This window comes from Camelina sativa, chromosome 11 (assembly GCF_000633955.1).
Source record: "Camelina sativa cultivar DH55 chromosome 11, Cs, whole genome shotgun sequence".
NCBI lineage: Eukaryota > Viridiplantae > Streptophyta > Magnoliopsida > Brassicales > Brassicaceae > Camelina > Camelina sativa.
The window spans coordinates 32,602,143-32,609,874 of NC_025695.1; the positions used below are offsets into that span (position 1 = coordinate 32,602,143).

Below are 7,732 nucleotides of genomic sequence, written 5' to 3' on the forward strand. Positions count from 1 at the left end.
GAAGCCTGAGGGGGAGTTTTGAGCTGTGGGGGAGCTGAGCTGTTTTTAGTTTTTAGTTTTTATGTTTAAGACTTGTTGGTTGATTTTAAGTCTTGTTCTGGATTTGTCCGATAATTTGATTGGTCTTAATGCTTCCATGTTGATCGTTTAACTGTTTGTTTGCCTTTGAGAGGTTTGATGCCCGGTTGGTACAGTTGTGTCTGCTTTTGGCTGTTGTTGGTTGTTTGTGTTTTTTTTCTACAGGTTAAATACAATGGATGCTTGTTTGACAAGTTTAGTCAAAAAAGGGGAGAATTAAAGTGCAACAGAGCTCTGAAGGTAACAGGAAGCTGTGAAGTGTCTCAGAGGTCTGATATGCTGACGTGGCGTGATGCGCTGATGTGGAGAAAGATCGTGGAACGCGGTGACAAGATGCATGAGAAGGAAGGAAGAAGAGATCAAGATATACTCGAAGATATTGAGAGTATATTTGATAAGGAAGATATTTTCTTAGAGATAAGGAATATTTCCTTTTAGTTAGGATACACAAAGATCTAGGTTAGAGATCGTTTGTGGGGTTATAAGTAGACTAGGGCTAGCCGCAAAAAGAGCTAGCACTCGTGGGATAAAAGTTGTGAGTTTTGTAAACCTTCAAGTTAGCACAAAAAGCTTGGAAGGTCAGTGTGTCTAACTCTCTTAGATCTACACAGGGTGTTGTGTTAGATAGATATGAGAGTGAGCTTAGTTTGAAGTCTTGTAAGAAACAAGAGTTTTTATAAGATTGATTAAAGCGTTTGCTTGGCACGTTCCAAGTGTGTTATTTGTGTGTGTGGTGATCTCTATACCTTAACAAGCCTATTGTTACACCAATGTGGTTCTAGTTTTGGCTCTAAGACTGATCGAACTGCTTGGTGGTGGAACCACGAAGGGATTTCAAATCCACGATAGCAAGTGTTGAACAAAGCTCCTGACGCTATGCTCTATATATGAAATTGCACAACAACAGCGATGAATGAGGAAAAAAACACGAACTAAAGAGAGAAATTTTGAGAGTGAGAGAGCGAGAGATGAAGATACCTTCTCGTAGCATTCAAGTGCAAGTCGCTGGCATTTCCATTTCGCGTAGGATAAGATTGACTCTTTTGCATCTTGATAGATATTGTTGCAATTAGTGAAAAAGAAAGTGGAACGGATCTGCCCAGTTATCATACGAAGGACGAGAGGATTCACAACTGTTTCTAGTTTTTCACAGCCATATGCATTTAGGTAATCAAGATATGGTGGAAGCGTTGGAAGATATCTAAGATTCTTGCAGTTCTTCAAGACAAGCCATTTCAGATGATAGAATTGACTGAGGTTACCTTGCAGATGGACCATTTCAATATTTCTACTTAAGCATAAACGCTGCAACGAGTATATCTTAGGGATCTCTTTGATTCTTGTGCCACCAAGCAATAAGATCCGTAAATGTTTCATGTTTGCTACATCCTTTGGAACACTCTCGAGCTTTGAACAACCAGAGAGTATGAGTTCTTCAAGAGCTTTCTGTTTTCCAAGACATTCGGGAAGATTCTCCAGTTCTGTACAACCTTTCATATTCAATATGGTAAGTCTCATCAGATCCCCGATGGCTGGAGGAAGTCCCTTTACTGCAGTTCCATCTAAATATAATGCTTCCAGATTTCCGAAATCACCTCAAACTCGTGAAGTTTTGGGCAGTCACTGAGTATGAGAATTTTTAGAGAGCTCAATTTCATCCTCTGAAGAAATGTTAGACTCTTGCAACCTCTCATATTCAGGAAGACAAGACTTTTCATGTTCTCCATCTCTTGGGGCAGTTCATGCAAACTTGTGCAACCTTCAAGATTCAATCTTTCAAGATTTTTAGCATTTGACAACCCTGAAAGATTAGTCAACTTACTCGAATAGCTGAGATTGGCCCATTTTAGTTTTTGGGTATCCTGTAAAGAAGAAGAAGAATATAACCCTAAATTTGATGTTTGCTTCATATGAAACAGATGAATTGTGGAGTACAGTGAGACACACCTTAACACCCTCCCAAACTTTCTTAATGGAGCTACAAGGCAGTTCAAGATCAACAAGATTCTCTGGGTTGAAGTCTGATGGAAGTTGCTCAAATGGATATTTCATCCAGTGGAGATAACATACCTTATCTAATGGTAAATGAAACTCCTTAACCATGTCAAATTTGAAAATATCTTCGCCTTCCTTAGGGCTGGCGGAATTGTATATTTTAAGATATCAAAGATTGCACATATTGCTAAAGATGTTAGCAAAATATCATTTCCTCCGGAACTTTAGACATGTCTAAGAAAATACCTCTGACATTTTCCATTTCCTACAACCAATTGATGAGAAACGTACTGTTAGGAAAAAAAAAATGGATAGCAATTGAAATTCTAGAGTACTTGTCCATCACTCCAGAAGCTGGAAATTTAGCACAACTAACACATGTTAGAGGTTCAAACAATCTCACCAATTTATTCTTCGGCAAATAAATGATATCTTGATAGTTCCAAAGCCTGAGATGAACCCCTGTATTTTCAGTCAATGTTTGTGAAGCAAGTTCCTTGGCGAATGTGCATAATATATCATGCATCTGAACTCGACCACCAGAAATATTAACGAGAAACTTGTCTTGGAGATCTCTTGTTTCATCCCAAACCGTAGTAGAATCACATGAATTTACCAGGCATCTTACATAACTTGCATTCTCTGATTTGAAGAAACATGCAACGTCAAGAAAAGCCTCTTGCTGCCTCGATGTGAGCTCATCGTATCTTTTTCTCAAGACATATTGGATCATCTTATTAGAACTTTGTGCCAGTGTTCCAATCCTCTGTTCCCAATAAGCCTCGTCTTTCCCATGAAGTTCTACACCAAAATCTCTGAGGGCTAGTGGGTTGCGTTTGGCATAATTCAGAAAGTGTCTTGACAGCTTTACTAAATTTCCCTCGGCATGATCCACTAAACCAAAGGCGTTACTGGTAAACCATAGTAAACTACTTCTGTTGTCCAATCTCGGGACTAGGTACGTATCGTCAACCAATTCCTTGATCAGGGACCCATCACTTGATGTAATAACAATCTTGCTTCCTTTTTTAAACCAATCGCAATTACCAAAAAGAGATCTGATCTGTATCTTGCCACTAACATCATCTATAACAAGAAAAACTTCCTCTTGGAGAAGAAAATCCTTTAAACTCTCATGTTTATTCGATGTATATCCTATGTGGAGGAGATTAGTATCCTTCAACAGCTCTTTCAATTACCTCTCTTGCAGCCGATACGATCCCTGCTCATTGGCCATCTTACTGACACCTGGGAAAAACATGCCCCTCTTAAACTTTTGTTGCCACTTTTTATACAACGTTTCCGCAAGAGTAGTTTTACCAGTCCCAGGCATTCCAACAATTCCAACAAATTTATTTTCGACGCAATCAAAATGTATCTTTTCTTCCAACTCCTCAAGGCGTTGTTTCATTAAGTAGTCGGGTACTGGAGGCTGTTCGGTGTGTCCAGAGGGAATATTACCATTTGTACTTACGGTAGAGATCTCGTTAAGATGTTCTTCTAGTCTGCTTCCGGCTTCTTGCAGAAAGGGAGGGATTCCATGGTCATCGTCGGTGACTGAGTAATCCATGGAAGAAAATAGAAACTCATCGGAGCTTATCGAAAATGTATCTACATTCTCTACCCCTGCCTCTTTTGAGATTCCGTTGAGATACTCTACTACTTTGCTTGAAAGTGGAATTAGGGCAAGCACTCTTTTGATCGAGTCAACGATCATGTCAACGAGTTACCTCTCGTTCATGCAATACGAATGATGAAAAAAAAAATCAGTGAAACACTATCAAAAGAATGAAAATGATATACTCAAACAATATCACTATACCTATAATTCGCCAAATTCAAGCCTATCTTGCTTGGAACAGACTGCAAAGCGTTCTCCAAATCCGGTATATTGGGTCTTTTTCTTTTACCTTCTCTGTAGAGCTTAAGGCCGAACTCTCCCTTCTGCTCTTTCACTTCCTCAGGTGCCACATTGAAGAATACGGGGATCATTCTGAGTTTTCCTTTCTTCACTTGTTCCATGATCTTCACAAGCTCATCTAGACACCATTTTGATTCAGCGTAGTTGCTCGAGAAGATCGACAGAGCGATTTCGATTGTTCAATCCTCGTGAAAAGGACAGTGAGATCTTCGCTTGGGACTTCATTCGTGTCGATATAGTATTTGATTTCAGCTACGTTCAAGGCTCCCTCCAGATGGCTAATGAAACTGTTGCGCAAATCTGCTCCACGAAAATTGATAAACACTTGCCACGACTCCGGGAGTACTTTGGACGAAGAGGAAGAAGCTGCCATTGCAAAATTATGGTTCGATTGTTAGGATAATGAACTGAAGTCAACCTCGATGAATTTACTCTTCTTATCCAAATGATTATCCACCACTCAATTCTTAGCGATTTATAAAATTATTTCACCCCCATCTTGACCGCTAATTTATAATGAAGATTAAAAGATCCAAATGCTAGCTGCCAAGAAGAGTATAAGACGGTTTAAGACATACAACTTAAATGGATTGGAATGGTTCAAATTACTGTCGATTGAACAGGAAATTGCATCATGCATAACTAGTACACTTATGCGGAATGAAAAATACAAAACCATGTTTAAACGGGACTAACACTAAGGTTTTATTAATTCTCCTGTAACAACCCTCAAACGTAGAGTAAGCAGACGGTTGTAGACTTTTAGTTAGCTTTTTACCACAACCAAGCAAATTGCTCTCTCTATACGTTAACGATTTTAAAAGCTTTTTTTTTTCACCAGCGTTTGTGGCAGGGGGTGGTTTATATATTTCAATTATTATTGCTACTTGATATCCGAATTGAACTAAACCGAATGATATCTAAACCGAATTGAACCAAAATTTCTATAATACTAGCAGTTATCCCGTGCTACGCACGAGTTTAGTCTGCATTGTTTTTTGATTTTAAGTTGAACTACCACTGTTTTTTTTTTGTATTGGTCTGGTTTTGTTTTGTTTTGTGTTTCTTGAGTTTCCATTTTATACATTTTTTTTTTCATTTTATAGTCTACTATGGAGTTGTAGATTTTGTGGTAGTAGTGAACATTTACCATAATGTATATATAACAAATTAATTACTTTTATGGTGTTGTTTTATTTAATTGGAAAATGGTATTATTCATGATTAGTTATTGAATTACAAAATGTAGTAAATCTTAAAGTAATTGTCTTCTACAAATTGGGCATGTTGTTTTGCGACGTAACCAAGTTGTTATACATTCATGGTGGTATTTGTGATTGCATGGTAGAATGTTTATATTTGTTTCCCTCTTTAGATCTTGGAGACATATTGAGCATTCCCCATCTTCTTCTTCTGTCACTTGTGTTTGGGTATTTTCTAGCTCTCCTATTACCACTTCCACATCTAGCCTTGTTGCTGCATTTGGGTTGTTATCTTCGATTTCGAAGAAAACTTCTACTTGTTGTGTTGTTTCCGCTCCAAGGTATAGAATAGCTGAGTGTATAAAATCTGTCAAATTGTTAGTTAAAGTACTTGATGTTGCTTCGTCAATATCATGGAATGTGAGGTAGAAGTTGGTTATCTCTTTGAATTGATTATTAGTCGGTTGTAGTATTTGCTCATTGGTGAAGAGGATGGTGTAGGTGATGTTGTTTTCTCCTCGGTGTGGTCTTGTGATTTTGAGATGGAGGTTGTTTCCTGGATGTGTTTGCGTTGGAAGTAGAGCATAGTACATTGCATATAGTATATAATCCATTGGATTTGTGTTTGCTATAGTGTGTCAATGTTTTCTTTTCCCGTTTTAAGTGTTTCTCATGCTTGGGCTGCTACTTTTTATACTTGTTCATTGTGCATGTCTATCATTTCGTTAACCTGATTTGTTATTTATTCCTGTTTTAATTTGCGTATTGAATTTTGTTCTCATCAATCCGTTGTGTGTTTTTTTCAACATTGGTTTGTTTGTAACATAATAGTACTTTAATGTCATTATTGTGTTGGTTTAATAGTTGACCTGATTCTTGGGATTATTGTGTTATTTGTACGATATTTTTGATGCATCCAACGTCTAAATTGTGTGTGTTGTTTGTTTTTTTTTGTTGGGTTTTCGAATGGGATTTGAGTTGTAAGAGAGAATTTTTTTTTTAATAAATGTGAGATGTCCGTTTCCATTATTGTTGACTAAAAGATATTCACTTAATTATTTTATTGAGTAGTAAATGTATGAAACTTGGTTTTAATAGTATAGATTGTGTATAACCTCTTTATATTGCTCCAATGTCGGTTCCTTTGTAATTTGTCATAAAGGTTTTCGACGACAAATATGGCTAACGTTTCGGAGCTTAAACTAAGTTTTCATGCACCAGGGGTGAAACACTGTTTCGTTGATGGTGATGAGGATGGTGATGAGGTTGGTGGAGACTCTATGTTGACGGCTTGGTTGAATTTAAATAGAGACAATTCACTTGCGAGGACACTCACATACGGTGAGATACCAAGTCTTTTTACTTAGAACAGGAAAGAGAAGCGGTTCATGCCCAGGAAAAGAAGGTTTCAAAGAGGAAGGATTGGTCATGTTCCTAGTAACAGAGGAGAGCTGTATTTTTTGAGAATCATTTTAGGTGTTGTGAGAGGGCCTACATGTACTGAAGATTTGAGAAAATATGAAGATGTTGTTTATGAAACATACAAAGAAGCCTGTTCGGCACGTGGAATCATTGAATAATGTTTTTGTGTTGTTTTTAATTGAAGTTCATGGCTGTATGAGAATACATTTGCTTCCTTTTATATTTAATACAATAATAATAATATGTTTTTCCATTTTTTATTCCCGTTTTGCATAGTCTGCATCATATATCATAAGACAATTAATCCAATATCAGAAGGCCCAATTATGAATTGTGTTTTGTTTTCCGTATTTGATTTTTTTTTATTTTTCCTGTGGTGTGTGCGTTTTTGATGCTTTAAAATTGGTGTGTGGGAGTTTTTTTTTAATTGGTTTTAAGAGATACTGATGGGGTGTATGTGTGTTATGTGCGGTCTACTTTGTTGGGTTCATAGACTCATAGTATAAGTTTTTTTTTTTTGGTTGGGTACTCAGTTTTTTGTAGTCTTTCGTCGTTCTGTCCCAGACTGCCAGAGTGCCAGGTCGGTGAAGCGTATTCGGTTTGGTGGGTGTCTGTGTTGTCGTTGCTATTACCATACCGGTTGTAGAGCCCCTGTTTTTTGATCGGCCCATAGTTGTACAGGCCCAGTTTTTATGTCATTTATCACGTCTCGTGTCCCTCTTTATTTGTTTTTGAGACGGTGGTCGGTTGTTGTGTGTTTCGGGCAACTCCATCACTGTTAATTGAGAGGTTAATTTTTTTTTTTAAATGCATTTTGTTCCCCTGTTTGGGGTGCGCGTTATAGGTGTGTCATCACCGGGCATCTGTGGGTTTCTGTTTGTTATTAGAGTTCTATTTGATTTCACCTATTGTTTGCCTTTAGTCTGTTTGTGTGTTGGTCACTGTGTTTTAAATGGCGAGAGGCAAGGTGAGGCGACAGAGGGTAGGTTTGGCGCCCTGCGCCTAGGCGAGATTCGCCCCACGCCTTTGGTGTATGAGGCGCAACTGCAAAAAACAGACATAAGGTTAGTCATAAATAATCGATTCCTTACCATGTAAGCACAACCTGAGTCTA

The 7,732-nt window shown here is 37.9% G+C and overlaps 1 long non-coding RNA gene across 1 annotated transcript; it reads right to left on the reverse strand.

The window, feature by feature from the left end:
• LOC104728587 lies at window positions 1,063-4,366 on the reverse strand. The gene is made up of 3 exons (XR_002034190.1): window positions 2,477-4,366; window positions 2,026-2,338; window positions 1,063-1,940 (listed from the first exon to the last, which is right to left on the reverse strand). It is a non-coding gene; the product is annotated as an uncharacterized LOC104728587 (long non-coding RNA).